General features: G+C 40.4%; 1 long non-coding RNA gene across 1 annotated transcript in view; it reads right to left on the bottom strand.

Moving 5' to 3' along the window:
* Positions 1-2,300: 2,300 nt before the first annotated feature.
* Positions 2,301-21,294, bottom strand: part of LOC132248560 (uncharacterized) — a 181,876-nt gene continuing 162,882 nt past the window's right edge. Inside the window, exons 4-5 of the long non-coding RNA XR_009459783.1 lie at positions 4,871-4,983; positions 2,301-3,424 (exon numbers count right to left, since the gene is read on the bottom strand). This is a non-coding gene — a long non-coding RNA (uncharacterized LOC132248560). The remainder of the gene's footprint in view (positions 3,425-4,870; positions 4,984-21,294) is intronic.

Raw genomic sequence — 21,294 nt, forward strand, 5'->3', positions numbered from 1 at the left:
AACAAATGGGAATTCCTAGGGCAAGCAGGACACTCCTGTTTGGGGCAGCAGAGAGTACAGGAAACTATACTTCTCTGCATTCTTCCTCCTTAAAACAAACAAACATCCACTGCAAAAAAGTGGCACAAATTTCACCTCTGTTGCAGCCACAAATTTGGAGAATTTGTGGCACAACGAGGGACTTAGATTAGCTTAGCCTTAGGTTTGTTTAGCCTTTATGCCACCATAAATGTTTTTATGGCAGGACAAACCAACATCTGTTTCCAGCCTATTTAAGTAAAGCTAACAAGCAGGCAACTACTTTGGTATTTATTCAGTTCTTTGTTCACACCTAGGATGTCACTGATTTCCACCATATCTTCAGCATATGAAACCCTACTTGTTTTTTTGTTTATCTGATCAAAGCAGGTTTTGCTACTTGTTTTAAAATTCTTCAGAGGCTCTGACCCAACTAAACCTTTGGACACACTGACTTTATTCTTAGTTTCTTTGACCATAAAAATATATTCCTCCTCACTGATCAGTCTCTTTTTCCAAGCTGTGTAGATTATCTCTTTATTCTGTTTGAAGTTCCTGTTCATCTAGGAAGGTATGTAGCCCTCCTTTCTATTTTACCCTCTTACTTGAAATGCAAGCTTCTTATTTTATTTCCACTTTTACCTAAAACTAATGCTACGTCACTTCAATATCTAAGCTTTTAAACTAGCCTATCTAGCTGACCTTTTGAACTAACTGCCTTAGTTTCTCAAAGCTATCCCCTCTGAAGTCCAAGAAACCTGTTATAGACCTACTTTGGAACTTAAACTAAATGCAATCGACTTGTGATCACTTGATTTCAGATTATTTTCTGCAAGCGGTTCTTCTATCAGGTCCTTGTTACCTGCCAAAACTAGAACTAAGATAGCTTTGCATAATTCATGTTTCAGGAACCTCATGAGTATAAGTCATGTAAAATTAATTTCTTGGGATTCACAGGACTGGCATGGCCCAGTTCCTGTAGATTTCAGCCAATAGAACTGGTACAGCAGATTTGGGTATTCAACTCTACCAGTCAGCAGGGAAAGTTGATGTAAAATTCCATAGGGCACACATTCTAAACTATGGGCTGAAAACAGTGACCCAGAAGGTCCTGCTGTGATCCTCAGTTGATATGAAGATCAGAAAGCCTCTTGCGCTCTTTTAGTATTTTCAATTAAAAGTTTGAAGACGAGATGAAAAGCTGGTCTTTGAGAAATACTAAGGGTTGTCAGTAGTCTGTTGGCCACAAAAGGTTAGGAATCACTTTGATATGGGAAAAAAAGAACATGATTTTTTTTCCAAAAAAGAGAATATATGTGATATTCTAATCCTTCAATAAACAGTTCAGGTCCTTTGAACTACAAGAAAATACATTTGAATTTGATAGCAAGTCAGCAATTCATTGAAAAACCATAAAACCCTTTCAGAAATCACTAAGGTGTCTTTTAAATGTGCAGCAGGTTTAACTGAACCTTGAGAAAGCATCACACAGTATTAAGGCTAACTGACACATCAAGGATGTTTTTCTGCTCTGCTTTGATAAATAAGATGCAGTTTAAGATTATGGGGAAACATCAGAAAGTAATTTGAAGCTGGTGTCAGATAATTGGACCAGTCTGTAGTGCAGGTGGGAACAACAATTTCACATATCCATATTGCTCTAAACTTACCATTTCAGTCTGCAAAACTAAAACAAGATTCAACTGCTGAATATCATATAATTTATCCAATTTATAAGGGAGCTGGAGACAGAAACCCAGGAGGAGGAAAAAGTAGATTTCAGGTGGAGCAATTAAAGATCAATTGTTGCATTCACAAGGTGGCATTATCCGGTTCCAGAGGTGTTAAAAAAGAACTAAATCTGTATATTTTTAATAGTTTGGAGATGCTCAGATATAATTAGTGATGAGCTATAGAAAGACAGATGTTATTTCAAAACTCCTTATGCTTCATTATCATAAATTAACTAAAAGAATGTATAGTACCTCTAAAGGCATGGAATGTTGTTCTATGATTTTGGTGTAACCCACATTTAAATATCGCTTATTTATTATTTTCATTATTTTTTTTCTTCTGAGACCATTATAAAATGGGCTAGAGGATATTGTTAATAGTTTACTTTCTCCTGAGAAAAAGCCTGTTTTGAAACCTGGGAATATGGTCTTAAAATAACTATTCTTAAGGTTTTGTTAGTCATATGGTTGGCTTTTAATGCAATTCCTGCAAGTATAAGAAGTAACACAATTATACAATTAGTTATATAAAAAAAAAATCTTCAGGCTCTGAAAGCTGAACCTTGGACAAAGCTGAACCTTCATACAAGCCCTAGAGATTCTAGCTGTGTGTGTAGCTGTTAGGTTTTTGAGTGTATGAAGATACAGAGCACAATGTTATAAACTCTTGAATTGTTTCAGGATCCTTGTGATATTTGATATTTTTTTCTCTTTTCTCCACTTCTAATGTTTAAAAATGATGTGAGACTTGCAGATTGTATTATTTTTTTAAAAAGTAATGACCTGTTCATCATGGGTGTGAAGATATGCTCAGAAACATGATTTGGCATGACTAAAGACTCAAATCAGAATGTAAAGGGGAAAAGACAGAACTTCCCTCAATTTCACCTTCCATTTAATTTTTTTTTCAATGTCATGATTTTCCAAACAATATCATGATTTTTTTTATATACTATCAGGATTTCTTTGTGGTTGAGGATCCATTTAGTTGAGAGACTCAGTTCTCTTTTGTATTGCTTTGGGTAGCAGTAGTCTTATAATCAAAGTACAACTATCTACAAGTCTCAAGTAACCTAGTTAGTTAACTAAAAAGACAAGTTTTTCACTCCTGTACATGTTTGGTTGACTGAATATGAATTCAGAACTCTAAGTACTTGTTTTGTCTATAATTGCTATTTCAGATTGCGTGTGGGCCCTTTGATTCTATACACCATTTCCATACATAGCTAGTGTTGCTAACCCAGTCCCCTATGTAGATATATAGAATTGCACTCTCTCCTCTCATTCTCTAATTTTCCAGCATTAACCTATGCATACATGATTTCCAATCTTACTGATTTATTAGTAAAATTGTTTGAAAAATAAAATATTTTTCAGTAGGATATTTTAAAATATACATTTGTTAAATACCATTTTATTATGTTTGTTGATTTTTTTATGAAAAAATTATAACAAGAACATTAAAAATATCTCATTCATTTAGGTAATTTTGGTGCCATTTGCTATCCTTTTTGAGAATTCATGGAGGTTGGGTGAGCTCTCAGATGCCTGGAAAAGGGCAATATAGTACCCATCTTTAAGAAGGGAAGGTATGGGAATTACAGATCAGTCATCCAGATCTCTATGCCTGGAAACATCATTGAGCAAGTCTTCAAGGAACCATCATGAAGCACCTAGAGGAGAACAAGGTGATCAGGAACAGTCATCATGAATACACCAAGACATGCCTGACTATTCTATTTCCTTCTTGAGGAAGGAAGGAGGAATGTCGTGACTAAGAGGGTTAGGCATTGGAACAAGTTACTTAGAATCTACATCCTTGGAAACTTTCAAAAGCAGATTAGATAAACTCTTGGCTGGGATGGGTTAGCCAGGGATGATCCTATCTTGAGCAGGGGACCCCGTAGAGGAGCGCCGCTACCCTTGCCCTGGCCCTACTCCTGGGAGGTGGCCACGCTCCATTCCCTCATGCCTGCGCGTACCCCGCTAGGACCAGTCCAAGTACCTCCAGGAGTATGTGTAACCCTGGTTGACAACCCCTAACCAAGACCAATTTATGTGGATGGTATTCCATAACAGGACTAACATAATTCTGCATTCCATGGTGAATAACTGTAGACAACACTCTGCTGTGGTAGTATGTTCTTGAAGATCTGTGTTCTTGGATAGATGAACCAAGAGCATTCTCAATCAAATGAAGCTCTTATAGAGTTGGTAATTTCATTCGAGGCATAATTTCTAGGAATAGTAATAGCAGCCAATTCCTTCAGTACCCTAAGGTGCATCTCATCCAGTTCTGCTGACTTGAAAGCATCTAGCTTTTCTAAATAATCCCTAACCTGTCTGCCATTAAACTATGCTGTTTTTTCCCTTCCCAATCTCTGCTGCCAACTGCACTTATCTTGTACCTGCCCCTATTTGTGAAAACCAAAGTTAAAAGGCATGAAATACCTCAGCCTTCTCTGCATTTTCTTTGAATAGACTGCTATCTACCTTCTTCAAGGGACCCATTGAATCACTGGTCTTCCTCTTACTTTCAACATGGCTAAAGAATCCCTTTTTATTTCCCTTTTATGTCCCTGGCTAGTTCTGTCACAAATTACGCTTTGGCCTTCATAATTTTCTCCCTGCATGCCTCTTATATTCTTCCTTAGTAGTATGACTGTTTCTGCTTTATAAAGACTTCCTTTTTAAATTTCAGCTTCTTGTAGAAATTGCTGTCTATCGAGGCTGGTCTCCTGTTGCACTTTCCATTCTCACTTGGATAGATTGCTCCTGCAACCTTAAGAGTGCCTCTTTAAAGTATAGCTAGCTCTCCTGGACTCCTTTCCCCCCTCAAACTTACCTCCCAATGGACTCTACCTACCAGGTCCCTGAGTTTCTTTAAGTTTGTTTTACTGAAGTTCACTGCCTTTATTCTGGTACTCTCTTTCCTTCCTCCCCTTAGAATCTTAAACTCTATCATTTCATGGTCACTGTCACCTAAGTTATCTTCCACCTTCACATGCTGCTCTCCTCCCTGACCTTTACCCAGACACTTTTGACAGGCCTATTCAAATGTATTTAAACACCTAAAGATGGAGACAGGTACCAAGTCAAATTTTCTGAAGCGTACGTACCTAACTGCAAATCAGTGGATGTTACATCTGAAGAACCAAGGTGACCTTGACTTTCAAATGCTTGAACTGCTTTGAAAATAGGACTTTGGTGCTTTGGAAAAGTTCCATTTTGCCTTTGTTCAATCAATGCAAATGTAAATAAATAAAAGCTACATGAGAAGATGGAAGTAAAATGGATCATTATAATAATCATAATAATATTTTAAAAGCTTTGAAAAGTGTTCTTATACTATAATAAACATGAAATATTATAGGTAAATAGGTGTATTTTGTCTTTGTAGCTACATACCAGATGTAAGCATGGTGCACCTGTTCTTTTTATTGGTGAATGCTAATTGGTGTACTTTTTAGGTCCTGTAAATTATAACATATTCCATAACAATGCTTTTCCTATATACGGCATGTAATCAATAACAACAATCTTCCTCAGGCTAGAATTACACAGATGTAAAACAACAGAAAAACTAAGTCCATGTCACACAGAGATACATTTCAGACATCACCAGGACATGGATTAATAAATTGTAAGAGTCCAAGGAACTACTGTAGGCTCTTATATACAGTGATTAAATGGCTTCTTAACCTTATCTTTGATTAATTCAATACATTGAGCCCCCGATCTTTCATTTTGGGACATATTTTCCAGTCCTTTGATAATTCTAATAGTTCTTCTCTGACCCCTCTCCAGTTTTCTAACATCCCTTTTCATTGTGGAAACCAGAATTATACACAATAATACATCAGCAGGTTATACAGTGCTGAATACAAGGTGCTTTAATAAATTTTCTACTCTTAGTTAATATTGCCTGTTTATATAATCCAATGATTGTATTAACTCTCTAGACCATACTGTTGTATTGGAGTCTCACGTGCACCTATTTATCTACCATAAATCCCAAGTCTCTCTCAGAATCTCTTTTCTTTAGAACAGTCTCTCATAATACAAATGTGACCTACATTCCTTGGAAGCAAATGGGAGCAAGTCCCCTAACTGGTTTTAAGATACATTTATTAATGAGATTATATAATTGGTTGCTTGTAATAGCAGGAAACTGAACTGAGAAACCTAGGAGGACCTTTCAGTCCTCCATCCCATGTTGCTTCTTTATATAGCATACTCAAAGCATGGTTTGTTTTCATGTGCACAGCTCATCAAATTATCAGTAATCTAGCTTTCATCAGTGATCAGTTCTGTCTTAAACTTCATGTAGCTTGCAAATTTTTCCAGTAATACATCTTTGCTTTCTTCCAGGTCATTAACAAAAAATGGTTTAACTGAGAACAAATATCTAAGAAACAATCTCTGTGGAACTGACTAGCAACACAAACACTTGATTATGGCTGCTTATATAAAATTACCTGTGAGATCTATCAATTATCCCTTGAATGTGTGCCTTTTTGACACTATAGCATTCTAGTTCTATAACTGAATTGCTGAGTTTTTATCAAAGCTACTGAAACAAATCTACAATGGTAGGGGAAGAAACAGAAAAAGGACAGGAAGATAAAATAGTTATTTTTCACAAGACTTTGTTATACCAGGTTAAAGATTTTGAGACACCATGCTTAAGGTTTTTTTACCTCTCATTCTACACAAAAAGTTTCACTTCACTGGATTTTTCTCACACTTACTCCCACCTTATCTTATTTGAAGCTTTCATGCTTCATCTCATCCTCAGTGCGTTTCCCCAAGAGGGTTATCTTCCTCAAGCTCTTCCTCATGTCTCATATACTTATTCTCACCCCTTTCTGTTTCTTTGCTGATCTACCACAAAGAAACAGTCTCTGTTATTTGTTCTTTCAACCACATGTTGCTCTTGCATCAGCAGGTAGAGACTACCAAAATCAAGTTCTGTGTATGGATGTTGGAGGAAAAAATTGTTTAAAATAAATAAAATTTAAATAAGATTGAAATACTAAGACCATAAGTGGTGCCATACTGGGTCAGACCAATGGTCCATCTAGCTCAGGGATGGGCAATTATTTTGGCTGGAGGGCTGGTTAATGAGTTTTGGTCAGATGTGAAGGGCCACAAGGGTTGCCCCTCCTCTTGACCAATGCCCTGCCCCCTAGTCACTATCTTGTGAGCAGAAGTCCCATACCCTAACTCCTAATCTTTGCAACTGGAAGTCTCTCTCCTTGCCCAGGAAGTACTCCTTTTGAGGGGGAGGGGGATTGCTTGTATATTGTGCATGAATGGGAAGGGGGTGCGTGTGTATGTGTGGGATGTGTGTTTGGGGTGTGGGGTGTGTGGAACTGTTGGATGTGTGTGTGGGTATGGTGGGGTGGGGTGTGTGAGGGGTATGGGTGCGTGTGTGGGGAGGTGTAGGTGTGTGGAAATGTGGGAGGTGTAGTGTGTACATATGTGTGGGTACAGTGGGGTGTATATGTGGATGTGTCCAGGGGCATGTGGGGAATCTGTGGCTGGGGTGTGCAGGACTGGAGGTATGAGTGGATATGTTGGGAAGTATAGGTGTGTGTGTGGGGGGTGGCCATGGTGGGAGTAGGTGTGTATGCATGGATGTGTGTGGGGGGTGGGGGTGGGCATGGTGGGGTGTGTGGGACAGTGCTGGGTGTATGTGTGAGTATAGTGCGGGGTGAGGTGTGTGAAGAAGTGTGGATGTGTGTGCGGGGTGTGGTTGGTGTGTAGGTGGGTTAGGTGTGCGGGTGTGAGGGGCTTCCTCCCCCCTACCCAGTTTCCTCCCACCCACTCTTTTTGATGCGACTGAGCCTAGCCCTTCCACAGGCAGGGGGAGGGGGAGGCTGCCTGCCTGGATCGCAGCATGATGCAGAGGGCAGGAAAGCAGATGCCACCAGCAGGCATCAAGAGAAGCCCCCAGGACAGGGGAGAGGAGAGGTGGGGACAGGGATGATAGCTCTCTTGGTCTGTGTTCCACACCTGCCTAGCAGGGCTGCAGCTGAGCCTGCACTGGCTCCTCCTGCAGCTTCTGCCCCACTTGCCTATCCTGTGCCTGCCTGACAGGGATGTACCAAGTGCATGCTGGCTCCTGCTGCTACTACCACCCTACTTGCATGTCCTGTGCCTGCCTGGTGGGCTGCACTGGTTCCTGCTGCTCCCACCCCATGAGCCTGTCCTGTCCCTGCCCAATGGGGCTTTGTGAGCCACCTGCTCCTTTATGCCCCTCTCTATCCTTGAGCTCTGCCGCCTGGCCATGCACAAGCAGGACCAAAGTGAGCTACAGGCAGAGGCCACCCCACTCCCTTCAATGCTTCAGCTTCCCTTCCCTACCTGCTGCCCAGAGTACTGCAGGAGGGACAGGAAGAGGAGTTGCTGTAGGCTGGGGGAGCCCAGGAGTTCCCTGGGCAGCAGCAGCCCTGCTCAGAAGCTGTGCCTGCTGTCTGGGTCTGGCTCCTCTGGCAGACGAGGCTGGGAGCACAGCAGGTACTGGCTCAGGCAGGACCAGGTGGGATTTGTCCCTATGCAGAGCAGAGACAGCCACCAGTAGGACTGGATACAATTATTTGGTAGGTACCTGCCTAAAAGCCAGATTCAATCAGCTGGTGGGCTGCATTTGGCTGATAGGCTGTATTTTGCCCACTGCTGATCTAACCCACCTCTCTGACAGTGGCAGAAATGGTTGCTATAAAGAGAGAGCATTGAACCCATTATCTCTAGAGTGATCCATCCCTTATTCAATACCCTCCTTGGTATCCACTATTAGTTTAGAAATGCCAGAAGAAACATTTGTAACCATCCTGTTCAATAGCCATTAAAAGATTCATGAATTTAACCCGTCTGTATTGGAACCTGGATATGCTATCTACCTCCATCACTTCCTATGACAATGAATTCCACTTTAACTCGCTATGTGTAAAAAAGTACTCTCTCTTGTCAGTTTTAAACCTGCCAGTGGGTGCCTTCTAGTTCTAGTATTCTGGGACTTGATGAACAACAGCTCCTTATTTACTTCATCTACTCCGTTCATGACTTAATTGGCCTCTATCAACACTCTTCCCAAACTGAAATGGTCTGGCCTTTTTAGTCTCTCCTGGTATAGCAACTACTCCATGCCCCCTGCTCATTTAGGCTGTTCTTCTCTGTACCTTTTCTAATTCTACTATACCCTTTTTCAGATGTGGGGACCTGCACACAGTATTCAAGATGTGAGCGCAACTCAGATTTGTATAGTGGCACAAAGTTGTTCTCTGTTTTGTTTTCAATTCACTTCTCACTTCTCTGATGCCCAACATTTTATTGGCTTTTTTGGTCATTGCTGCACTCTGAGCTGACATTTTTAGAGAACTATCTAGAATCACTCCAAGGTCTCTTTCTTGCATTGTAACAGCTAGTTCCGAACCTCTATGTACAAACAGTAGCATTGTGTACACAATTTATTTTCAGATCATGCTAGAAAGCAACTAATGACATAATCTGTAGTAAAACCTGCATATTTTCTAAAAATAGAAATAGAAAGAGAAATTATATGATAATCTACATGAATTCTCAAGCCAGTAGTAAAAGCAAATATAATGTAGGAGTTTATTTTTCAGAACACCATTTCGTTTCCTTGAAAGCAATAACTCTTAGTCCTCCCTGTTGTGTCTTGCTTTCAGCACTTTATGGTACAGACTTAACAGCATGTAGTTCCATATTTTATATGACTAAAATCCTACACAAAATATATACTGTTGATACATTTTGGAATAACCTAAAGTAAACTACAATTTGGAACAATTTAAATCTTGCTTCTTTTCAAGGAAGTGTTACAAGATTATACAGTGATCCTTTTTTTTTTTTTTTTAACTAAATGATATCTAAGCCATGAAAAACACACTTAGCTAAATAATAGCTAAAGTAAAAAAGCTAATAGACCAAAAAAAAATCATGTGAGAAAAAGAAGAAATAAGCGTGCAGTGTAAGCAACATGCCTAACCAGTCTTGTGCTTTTGTTTATTTTGAACATCTGATGAGTTGTTTGACTTTTGGCTGTAGCCTTATTGGCACATTCTGTATCTACTCTCTCCCTTAGTGACCCTTGGCAATTTTGAACTACTCAAGTTGCAGGCATACTGAAACCAATTTGTTTTCCTTATGTTTTTGGAGCCACTGTCCTGATATGCTAATTAGAAATAAAATGCTTGACCCATAAAGGAACCGGCAGGAAACCTAAAATGAAGGCATTATCCAACACTTCATGCTCCTTAGTGATGCCATTTTAAATATTTTAGACAGCCTATAAATAATTAAAACCTCACCACAGCAAATTATGTCCTATTATGCAAATAAATAGCCTCCTCCCTGGTTTCATTAAAGATTCTAAATGACAAGCTGAGCAGTTTAAACATGGCAAGGTACTGCAGTGAGGCGAGAAATCTTTCAATAATTTTTTTTTAATTGTTAGTGCCAAGTTTCATGTGGATTTTTTACTCTAACACTTTAATTTGCATGAGCAAATAAACCTTTAATAAACCTTTTGTAAGTGGTGAAAATGCATCATTTAATTAAATTTGATTTGTTGTGAAACTATTGTGCTTCATGAATATTTAAGATCCACAACTACCTCTTTTCCTGAACAGAATGCAGGTCTTCCCTATTTTACAGAAAGCTATTTTTTGTGAATGCAGCATTTTTGAAGGAATAAGAAATATTAAGATTGATCACAAACAACTTTTGTTTCCACAAAATACCCTGCAAAAAAATGTTATCACATGCACTTATTACCTGTCTGCCACTGATTTCAATAAAAATCCCATCTAATTTCAATGGGATCAGAATTTCACTCACTGGACTACTAGTAGGCACAGTGAACTACGTTTTTCTTATTAAAACATTTCCTTTGTTACAATATTAAAAAAAAACAAACAAACTCTGGTTTCATTCTCAGGGTACTTTGAACTGAGACCATTTCTATACAGTACCAAGTTATACTTAAGTCATGCAATTGTTTTAGTCAAAACTAAAATTAAATATGCAAAACAAAATTAGTCAAAAGTCTGCCTTCTTTAGAAGTCTTAAATACACAAGGAATTCAATACTGTAACATAGTTTTTTTACCCAAATTCAGAGCTATCATTAAACTTACTATGTAAAATATACTCATAAAGATAAAATACAGAACAGGCACAAAAATACATCAGAATGGGACATCTGCTTCAAAATTAACAGGAAAAAAATTATCAATGTGCCATTAGCATGTAGTTGTAGCCCTCTTGGTCCTGGAAATGTATGAGAAGTCAGGATTTATTGTGATATTTTTTATTGGACTAACTGTAACTAAGACAGCGCAGACAAGCTTTTGGGCACAGACTGCCCTCCTTTGGAGCTACAGGATACAACAGTCTCTACCAAAGACCTGAGGAAGAGCAGCTTGTGCCCCAAACCTTGTCTAACCTTTCTCCCAAGTGTACAGCAGGTTGAAAAAAAGATACCAGGAAAAAAGAAAAAAAACCTGCCTTATACTGAAAAAACCAAACCAAACCAAACCCAAATCCATTTTGCCAGTTCCAAACCTTACTCCTAATATCTTTTACCCTCTTCTTAATTATGAAAGTCACAATCACACTTACAATATAGTTCAGGGATGTCCCAACTTCTGGACCATGGAGGGCCACATGCCACATGGGCCACAGACCCCAAGCCTACCCCACCGTGTATACAGCTTGGGCAACCCAGTTCTTCCTGCCACGTGCACAGCCCAAACAACCCAACTATCCCATCCCAGGAAAGCAGCCAGGCTCCACTCCCATCACCTGGCCCCACTCTGCCCTGCCCCAGGAATGGAAGGTTAAAGCAAAATCTAGAGAAAAGACAAGGAACTTGGACACACAGGCCACCTACACTGCCAAATCAGTGTGGGGAAGTGGCATTGGTGTGGGAACCCAGGGGCCATGTATGAATCCCCTGGGGGCTATATGCAGAGTATAGGCCACCAGCTGTATAACCCTGATATAGCTCAAATTCACTATATAACATTCACCAGGATTTGAAATGCTGAATGTATGGTTTCTAAGCCAAATCCTGTTTGTAATCAATTATGCTATTTATATGAATGGAAAGAAGATTGTTTCCAAACCTGTGATCCTCATGCACCAAAGTGCCACTGAATTCAGTTTTTGTCTAAGTAAAGGACTGTAGATGTATGCCCTCGTTTAAAAAAACAAATTTAAAAATATTTTTAGCATGACATTTCTGATTAAATAAATCAAAATTATAGTATATTATCAGCTGTGCTTATGTATACAATACAGGACACAGTACCTAACCTAAAGCTTATTGAAGTTATGATTTTGGATGATACCATAATGAACTCACGTTTGAAGAACATAATTAAAAACAGTATTTGCTGCATTCATGGACACTTGTGATATATAACATACAGGTGATTTATACCTTTGATTCTTTCTGCTCCAGCTCAAGCCATCATGACTTTGAGCTGCTGTTCATCCACTTTCCAATATATTTCCAAAATAAATCCTGTGAAATTTATAGTTTTTGTTCTTTGTTATCTACCAGATGTTCTCTCCTTAGCTTTCCACATTACCTTCAACCTGTAATGACTATATATCTCTTTGCATAAATGGAATTATTTTATACAGGCAAAAATCTGAATGCCCTATGCATATAAGCATACCTGACACTTGCAACTAATCACACTTATGCTGATGGGGTTATTACTCATGTAACAATTATTACTCATGTAAATAGATGTTTTATTATAAAACACCAAAATATATGGCAAAAATACAATATACAAAAACGGCCATCTTTAATGACAAAAGAATTTTTGTCGTGTGGATGCCGTGCCTTTTCTGCTTAATGTCAAAATATCTGTACACATTCACTTTGAATATGATTCCATGCTCCATGGATTCTAACACATGCTTTGGCTATAAAATCTGGAACAACATCTATGGGTTCCTTTGAACTGAGGGCCTATTTCAAGTTTATATAAAACCAGTCCAGAAAGATTTCTCCTAGCTCCATATAAGTGAAGCTTGAAATATCTAGGAATATTAGGATGGATTTGGGGATGGAAGCTCATTTTATTACTTAGGAACACTTTTCAATTTAGAAACAGGCAGTTACAAGCAATAAGAAATATGTGGAACCTGGAGAGGATCCAGGGGATACAGTAGTACCCTCCTCTTTTTATTCCTAATCCATGCAAGTTTAAAGCCAGCTGCTTGGCACTGGCAGCAGCATTTCTATTCAGGCATCAGTGGATCACTTGATTTTGTGGCTTATTCTAATCTACCTGATTTCTTCATTTCACAGGTGTCAATGGACCTCTGTTTCTCTCTCCTGTTTTAATGGTCTTGATGTTCCATAACTCAAACCAGGCTTTCTTCTGCAATTCTTGTCTTTTAGCTGTTCCTGGTAATGGAATTACTATTTCACAGGCCTACAGACTGTATATAAGTCTAGATAATACATTACTCAGTTGTGAAAACAAAACATCAGCTCAGATGGGGAAATAATTTTCAGTGAAGCACTGGATACACTGTCTAGATGCTCAAGAAGGTTTGATTTTATTTTGTGAATCTGATGTATATTTGATTCTAATGACCAGAGGCCTAAAGAAACAACACCTTTATTTTTGCCTAGGTTGTTGTGTTTTTTAATATGTACTATTACATACATTAATATACACTTCAAAAAAAAGTTGTATTTGTTTTTGCTTCCATCTGAAACTGAATGATATAGCCTTAGGTCCTTAACATATTAGTAATGTTTCTAGTTTCTTTTTACTTATAGAGAAGGTGAGCTGTGTTATATACAGACGCACATCTGCACACCATTCCTTTTCAAATCCTAGATCCACCCATGGAAACATCTAACTTGTACTTTTTAGAGTCTTTTCATTTGAAAATATAAGGCTCTCATTGCTTTAGCAGACTCCTATGTTCTTCATGCCAGATCAGAGAAGTAGAAAATACTGCTTTCCATCATTAATTAAGGATGCAGCAAGACCTTCTTCAACCCCTAGCATATTTCAAATGCTGCTCTCTATTAATCTTATTCATCCAAGGTACCAACAGGAATTTTATCAGTGACGAATAATCAGATGTAGCAAAATAATGATTACAATATCCTTGTGACAGAATACAGAAACTTTGTAGTTAAAGAGAAGTTGAGGACTTAGGCAGCTCTACCCAGCTAATGGAAGCAGGAAATCTTCTAAATGCTATATTTCAACTTCATAATTTTTTATACTGCTTTATGATATTCTGTTTCACTGGATGTAATAATTTTCTGAAATGCACAATATGCCTTAATTGTGTTCAAAGAAGGTAAATATTTTAAATGTCAGCCAAGCTCTATAAACATTTTAGAAACAAAATATAATATTATGGAAAAGGTTTTTGCCATCAGCACTTCTATATTGCTTTTCAAAGAATATAGTAAACATGTAAGTTAATAAATACTGTGTTCATTTTTATTCAAAATATCAGATTCAGTAAAAGGAACAAACTTATAATAACGATATTATGAAGAAATTACACAGAAATATAAACGTGCTAAAAATGGAAGCATTTAAGCCCAGGAGAAATTCCAAGATTTCATTTTAAATTCCATACATTTAAATATTTTGAAAAGCTACATACTGCAGGCAAAAAGAGTTTCAAGTCAAACTTCAGAAAGCAAATGCAGCCAAGTTTTGCATGGCAACTATCATCTAAAGTACAGTAGGTGATCCTTTAAGTAATTCCATTTACTCATCATTCACTCCCTAATCTCTTTTAAAACCATGTTTCTCCATTCCATATACAATAAAAGGATTATGCACATCATACCTCTTAACTTTCTCTGGAGGATAACAGATTTAATTACTGTTCTTCCTTCCATGCAAACTTTCAAGTCAGCACATTCTCAGTAGCTCTGTAGCATGATTTTTAGTACAAAAGTCTTATGCATCTGCATTCAGGTGATACAAGCGCATGTGCTCCAATATATAAACTGAAGAATTTTTTTTTAATTTCTAATTCTCATCATAAAGGCCATTTTCAAAAAAACAACAGGGTACATATGTTTAATCATAATACTGGAAAATTGGTTGTTTTGAATTCTGCTTTTGTTTCTAAGATTATAAAAATTATTTTGTAATCAATATATTATAAAATATTACTAAGAAATAAATTTCAGAGGACCAAATCTTCAACTCAGTGCACAGTCTGACCAGCTGGACTGGGAGCTTGAAAGAGACAGTGATAAAGAGTATGAAACCTTCTCACAATCACACTTACAGGCTACTTCAGTTTCATGAGCTAGGGACAGACATTACACATAAACCTGTTTAAGTGATCTAAAACTGGTTTAAACCTGTAACAGAACAGACATTCAGTGCACATAAACCAGCTTGAAAATGGCCAAAACTGGCTTGAGATAAACCTGGCTAAATGTAGTATCAGACTTAACTGGTTTATGCCACGCCTGTCCCAGACCTCTTGCTGGTTTAAGATAAACCAGACACCCCCAGCATCCTGGCATGCTCTCTGGCCTAGGCAGGGCTCTCTGCTCCAGCCACAGGGCTGACCCCACCCCTCTGCTCTCTAGCCAGAACAGGGACCGGCCCTAGCAGAGGCACTGGCCAGCATCGCCCCATTAAGGCAAAGTGGGCAGGGAGAAGATTAATTCATGTCTCCTTCTCCTCTTCCCCCACCGCTGCCGTGGTCAGCCTGTCTGCTGGGGAACAGTGGGGAGGGGGTTGCAGCAGTGGCCCCTGGATCTGGAAAACCCCAGCTGCAAGGAAGGGATGGAGGGAGGAATTAACCCTTCTCCCTGCCCCCATCACCATCACCTTAACAGGGCCATGCTGGGTTGGTTGTCCTGCAGGGTGGGGAGGGGGGCAACAGCAGCAGGCAGGGAGGTCAGGGTGCTTGTGCCTGGTGCAGGCGCAGCTCCAGCCAGCAGTGGGAGGGAGTGCGGTGGGAGGGAGTGGAGCCTGCCTTATGCTCCCCGGGCTGAGCCTGAGCCCACAGCAAGGAAAGCCCCACATTGGAGCCAGCTGCTTCCCCCACTCCCTACTGTGCAAGTCCCATACTCTGCTGGGAGTATAGGAAGCCCTGCCCTCTGCTTCCCCTCAGAGTCCAGTGTGGGGCTTCCCCTATGAATGCAGAGCTGCAGGCATGGCATGAAGCCACAGGAATAGAAGCAGCTGGTCAGGCTGTACAGGGCTTCACTCCTCACCCCCAGCGCAGCACTGTCTACCTCTATTGCGGCTCTGCATCATGCCTGCAGCTCCCCACTCAGAGGGGAAGCCCCACACTGGACTCTGAGGGGAAGCAGCGGGCGGGCTCCCTCCATTCCTGGGAGAGTATGGGACCTGCACAGTGGGGAGAAGGGGAAGCAGCTAGGGGCAATTTGTGTGGGGATCCCTACATCCCCCACCCTCCCTCATACCCTACACACCCACACCCTGCCCAGCTGAGCTCTGCAATCTCATTGCCCCTCTGGGGGAAGGAGAGGGGGAAGAGTTTTTTCCCCACATGGAACAGAGGTTCCCCCTGCCCAGGGGGAGGAGGACTGGGGGGGGAAGAGTCCCACTCTAGGGCTGGGCAGCATCCCATAGAGCCCACCCCAGTGATGGGGGAAAAGCATCCCTCCTGGGGCCAAACAGCCTCACAGAGCCCTCCTTCCCACCCCAGCACAGGGGGGAAGGAGGAGGGAGAAGAGCCCCCCCAGCACAGCAGTGGTAGGAGAGGAAGGAGGGGAAAGAGTTCCCCTCTGGGGCTGGTCAGCCCTGTGTGTCAAGAATCCCAGCTGTCAGGGTTCCCCTCTGGGGTGGGGATGCAGGGGCCTGGCCACCCCTGCCCCCTGCACACACACAGCTCAACTTCCCTGTGGAACAGAGGGCTACTCTAACACCCCCAGGCTTCTGGGTTGAGCCACCGCAGGCATGTGCCGCACATCTATCCACTTGCAAAGCGGTTCACTTTCTGCAAGTTAGACTAATCTGCAAAGACTGAATCATTTCAGGCTCAGGCTTCTTGAATGTCTGTCCCTAGCCATGGTGTGACTTATGGCCTCAGCATGATATCACAATAGATTCATAGATGCTAGTCAGAAGGGACTTCAACAGATCATAGAGTCTGACCCCCTGCCCTGGGCAGGAAAGAGTGCTAGGGTCGGATGACTCCAGCCAGATGCCTATCCAGCCTTCTCTTAAAGACCCTCAAAGTAGGGGAGAGCACCTCCTCCCTTGGAAGCCCATTCAGAATTTTGGCCACCCCTACTGTGAAGAAGTTTTTCCTGATATTTAGCCTAAATATGCTCTCTGTCAGTTTGTGACCATTGTTCCTTGTTACCCCAAGAGGTGCCCTGGAGAACAGAGCATCTCCGATCCCTTGCTGCATCCCCCTAATGAATTTGTAGGCAGACACGAGAAAACCTCTTAGCCTTCTCTTGCAGAGGCAAAGAGGTCCAGGTCCCACAGTCTCTCCTCATAGGGCTTGTCCTATAAGCCCCTAACCATACGAGTGGCCCTCCTCTGGACCCTCTCAAGTCTATCAACATCGTTCTTGAAGTACAGCGCCCAAAACTGGACACAGTACTCCAACTGTGGTCTGACTAATGCCGCATAGAGGGGAAGTATCACCTCCTTGGGTTTATTTGTCATGCATCTGCTGATGCATGATAAAGTGCAGTTAGCTTTGCTAATGATTTCATCACACTGATGACTCATGTTCATCTTGGAGTCCACTATGACTCCGAGATCCCTTCCCACTTGTGCTGCTGAGAGGGTCACTTCCCAGCCAGTAGATGTGCTGGATATTTTTGCACCCTAAGTGCAGCACTCTGCATTTATCCTTGTTGTACTGCATCCTATTGTGTACTGCCCACTTTTCTAACCTGGCCAGGTCTGCATGCAATTGTTCCCCACCCTCCGGTGTGTGCACTTCACCCCACAATTTAGTATTGTCCACAAACTTGGACAGAGTACACTTCACACCCATATCCATGTCACTGATGAAGATATTGAAGAGGACTGAACTCTGCAGAATCCCACTACCCACATCCTTTCAGGTTGATAGCGACCCATCTACTACCACTCTCTGGGTACGACTGCTAAGCCAATTTGTCACCCATTGGACCACGTAAACATCTATGTTACAGCCTCTTAATTTATTTATGAGAATGGAATGAGAGACCATATCAACATGCTGTCCTCATTTCAAACTCACTATAGAAGACATTTTTGTTCTGATAGTTTTGCTATCCCTCCTAACAGAACAGTGGTTCTCAACCTGTTTAGACTCAAGGCATCACTCCATAAGTTCTTTGACTTCAGTGGCACCCCATTTTTTAAAACTAATTTATTACAGTGAATACAAAAAATATCATGGTTGGAAACATGTTTTTAAACAAATGGGAAAACATACATAAATAACTGTAATATGGCTTGACCCTGGTTGAGAACCACTGCTTCCAAAAATTACTATTACTGCTCTTGTCACCCTGGTGTCCAGACACCCCAAATCCTTACTGTATTTAACTTTATAGCAATATTATGAGATAGGATCTGACCCTTAGTCTCTTTATCTCACTCCAAAGGTGCCTAATGGTGTGAGAAATTGGATTTTCTAAATACAAAATTGAATTCCTTCCAGGAATGAGGGCTTTGTAAAAAGCATCCCATGTTATGAGATTCATTACCATAAAACCACAAGTTTTCCCAGCTTGCCTGGGTTCCTGCTCTGGGAAGGGTCCAGCTGGCACAGTGCTATGCTCTGTGGTACAGTGTAGCAGGGCTCAACAGCATCTCCCTCTGGCTCACTCCCTGGCCTAATCATAAATTCCTTTTGGGAAAAACTTCCTGGGGTGGGACCTGCTGTCTTTCCCAGGAAGGACAAGGAGAGGCCAACTTCTCCTAGCAGAGAGCTCCTATATAACTCTCACTTTCAGTAACAACTGGAGCTTCTTGCCGGAAAGGAGAAAAAGAAGGCACATTCCTCTGCCCAGGTCCTAAAGAGAACAATACCCAGTCAGCAGAACAGCACTGATTTACACTGTTATGTGGCTCCTTTCCAGTCTAGCCCCACTCAGCATTTTCCCAAAAATAGGTTCAACAGGTCAGTTTGACCAAGGAGCAGGGGCAGTGAAGCACCTCTGAAAGGATCTCTTGGTACCCCAGGCTCTTGTGGCACCTGGGTTGAAACTCGCTGGTTTAGATTCCTTGTTTCCCCACCCCCACCCCCGGCCCACCCCTTGCTTCTCACCAGTCAGTACAAGTCCTGTCCCCTGGGATGCAGACTTCCTTGTGGAATGGGATCCACATTTTGTAGATGTGTAGGGTGTGTTCTAATCCAGCCATTTCTTGAACAGCAGAACTGCATTAGCTTGGCTGATTTTCAGGAACATTGTTGATGCAAAGGTGAGGCTGGATTGCCCCGTAATGTAATCTTCTTGAAGTTACTGATGTATATTAACAATATTAACAGCTTTAACTATAGCTTAATTAAGTGTCCCCCTACCATGACACACAGACCTTTTTTGCCTGTGAATTATTTCATTTTAGGAAAATACTTTGATATTGTAGGATGGTAACAAGAGATAAATCATCAAAAGGTTAATCTAATTCCAGCTTTACCCAAAAGTGTCTGATAATCAAAGATGAAATAAAACACTACTGACAAAACAACTGACAGAAAAAGAGAACTGGTTAGAAGCAATACATTTCAATCAGCAACTCCTTTTATTTCTGGGATGTGCTGTCATAAAATACTACTACACAACATGACAAATCCAGAGCTATGTTTCATTAACTTGTGGAGCAATACCAGATAGACCTAAGGGAAACCGTGCAGTGCCTAAAAGTAAAGACGTGCTTAAGTGGTTGTTATACCGTAGACTCAACTTCTCACTGCAGTAGGTTAAAATTAAAGAAAACAAACATATCAACCTTTTTATTTTGGGGAAACAACATTTCTGGAAGTGTCATATAGGTGTTTTTGCCAAAATTCAGAAACAGGTACTGCTTAGAAATAAAACAAAGCAAAAACAACCAAAAGGCAGCATATAAACACTGAAGACCTAACAGAGAGGAACATTATGATTTGTCAAATTTGGAAAAATCAGACACAAGTGTAACCTTGAAATAAACAAAGAGCAGTAAGTTTAAAAACAGTTCTAAAACTATACTATTTTTTTTTGCAATGATGGATTGTATGCTTTTACCAATAACTGTACATTTTATAATGTTATTATATTATATACCATTCTCTTGTCAGGTTTCCTGTATTGTCTTAGAGAAAATTGTAAAAAAAAAATGCCATGACTCCAGAGTCTGTAGTTTTCAAATTTGCTAATCGGGAAATGAAAAAACATTAAACCCAATGATTTAATAATGTTTTGGGGGTTTTTTTTTGCTTAAGTTACTTATCAAAACATTAAAGGCCATCTTTTTCCTTGAACAAATTGTGTTAAGAATATTAAATAGCCTTTATCTTCACAAGGTCATTTCATTTCAATATTATATATTAATATTTTGTAGCAGACAAGAAACACTGTGGCCAAATTCTGAATGGGGAAGTATTGGTCTTTGACCTCTAGCACAGAATACTGCAACCTAGAATCAAAATTTTATCCCTTGTTCCAATGCTTCTAACTTTTATTCTGTATTAGGGAATATTTGTCAGTAAATCTCTAGATACTGTACTGGCAACACATATCAGCTTTAAAATCATGCTAGATCACTCACTAAATTCGTCCTAAAACCTAGAATATGTATTACAGTGGAAAATGTGTCTGCATTTGACTTAAAGAATGTCAGATAGCTTTTCCCAAATTAATATGTTACTTGAAGGTATTTTGCAAATGGTACCGACTGTGTTTTTCAAGGATGAAATGACCCTGCATGGTTGTTTACAAATGTTTGCAGTTAAACTGCACCAGTAAATTCTGATGGAGATAAGTCCCATAGTATTATTTCTCTGGTTGAATGTGTGGTTGCATGTGTAATGACACATGCATACAAATATGTACAGTTATGTGTGTGAATTTAAATCAATTTTCAAGCTCATGCACACATCTCGTTTTGAATAAATGAACATTTAAGTGATTTTATTAAAAGAAGCCAAAAACACATATTATCCCACACATTGTCCAAGTTTATTGATATCAAGGTGCTGAATTGAGAAGATCAACCCTGTGCGGGCCGGGAGCGGTCCGAGGCCCTCGGGGGCGCGCGGCGGGCTGTGGCCAGCAGCCCTGGCATGCGGGTCAGGGAATGCAGGCCAGCGGACTAGAATTAGGCACGGACACTTAGCGGTTGATTAAAGATTATTTTACTTACACCAAAGATGGTCGCGGTGCAGGCAGGAAAACTTGCTTGAGTTGCAGTTACAGACAGGAAAGAAGAAAAGCGGACAAGAGTTCCTTCCACGCGAAATCTAGCCCAATCCGGTTGAAGGCTCTAAAAACGCGAGCCCGTCGTGTCAACTGAAGAAAACAACTCGGAGAAGAG

The sequence above is a fragment of the Alligator mississippiensis genome, chromosome 2 (genome assembly GCF_030867095.1).
Source record: "Alligator mississippiensis isolate rAllMis1 chromosome 2, rAllMis1, whole genome shotgun sequence".
NCBI classification, from domain to species: Eukaryota; Metazoa; Chordata; order Crocodylia; family Alligatoridae; genus Alligator; species Alligator mississippiensis.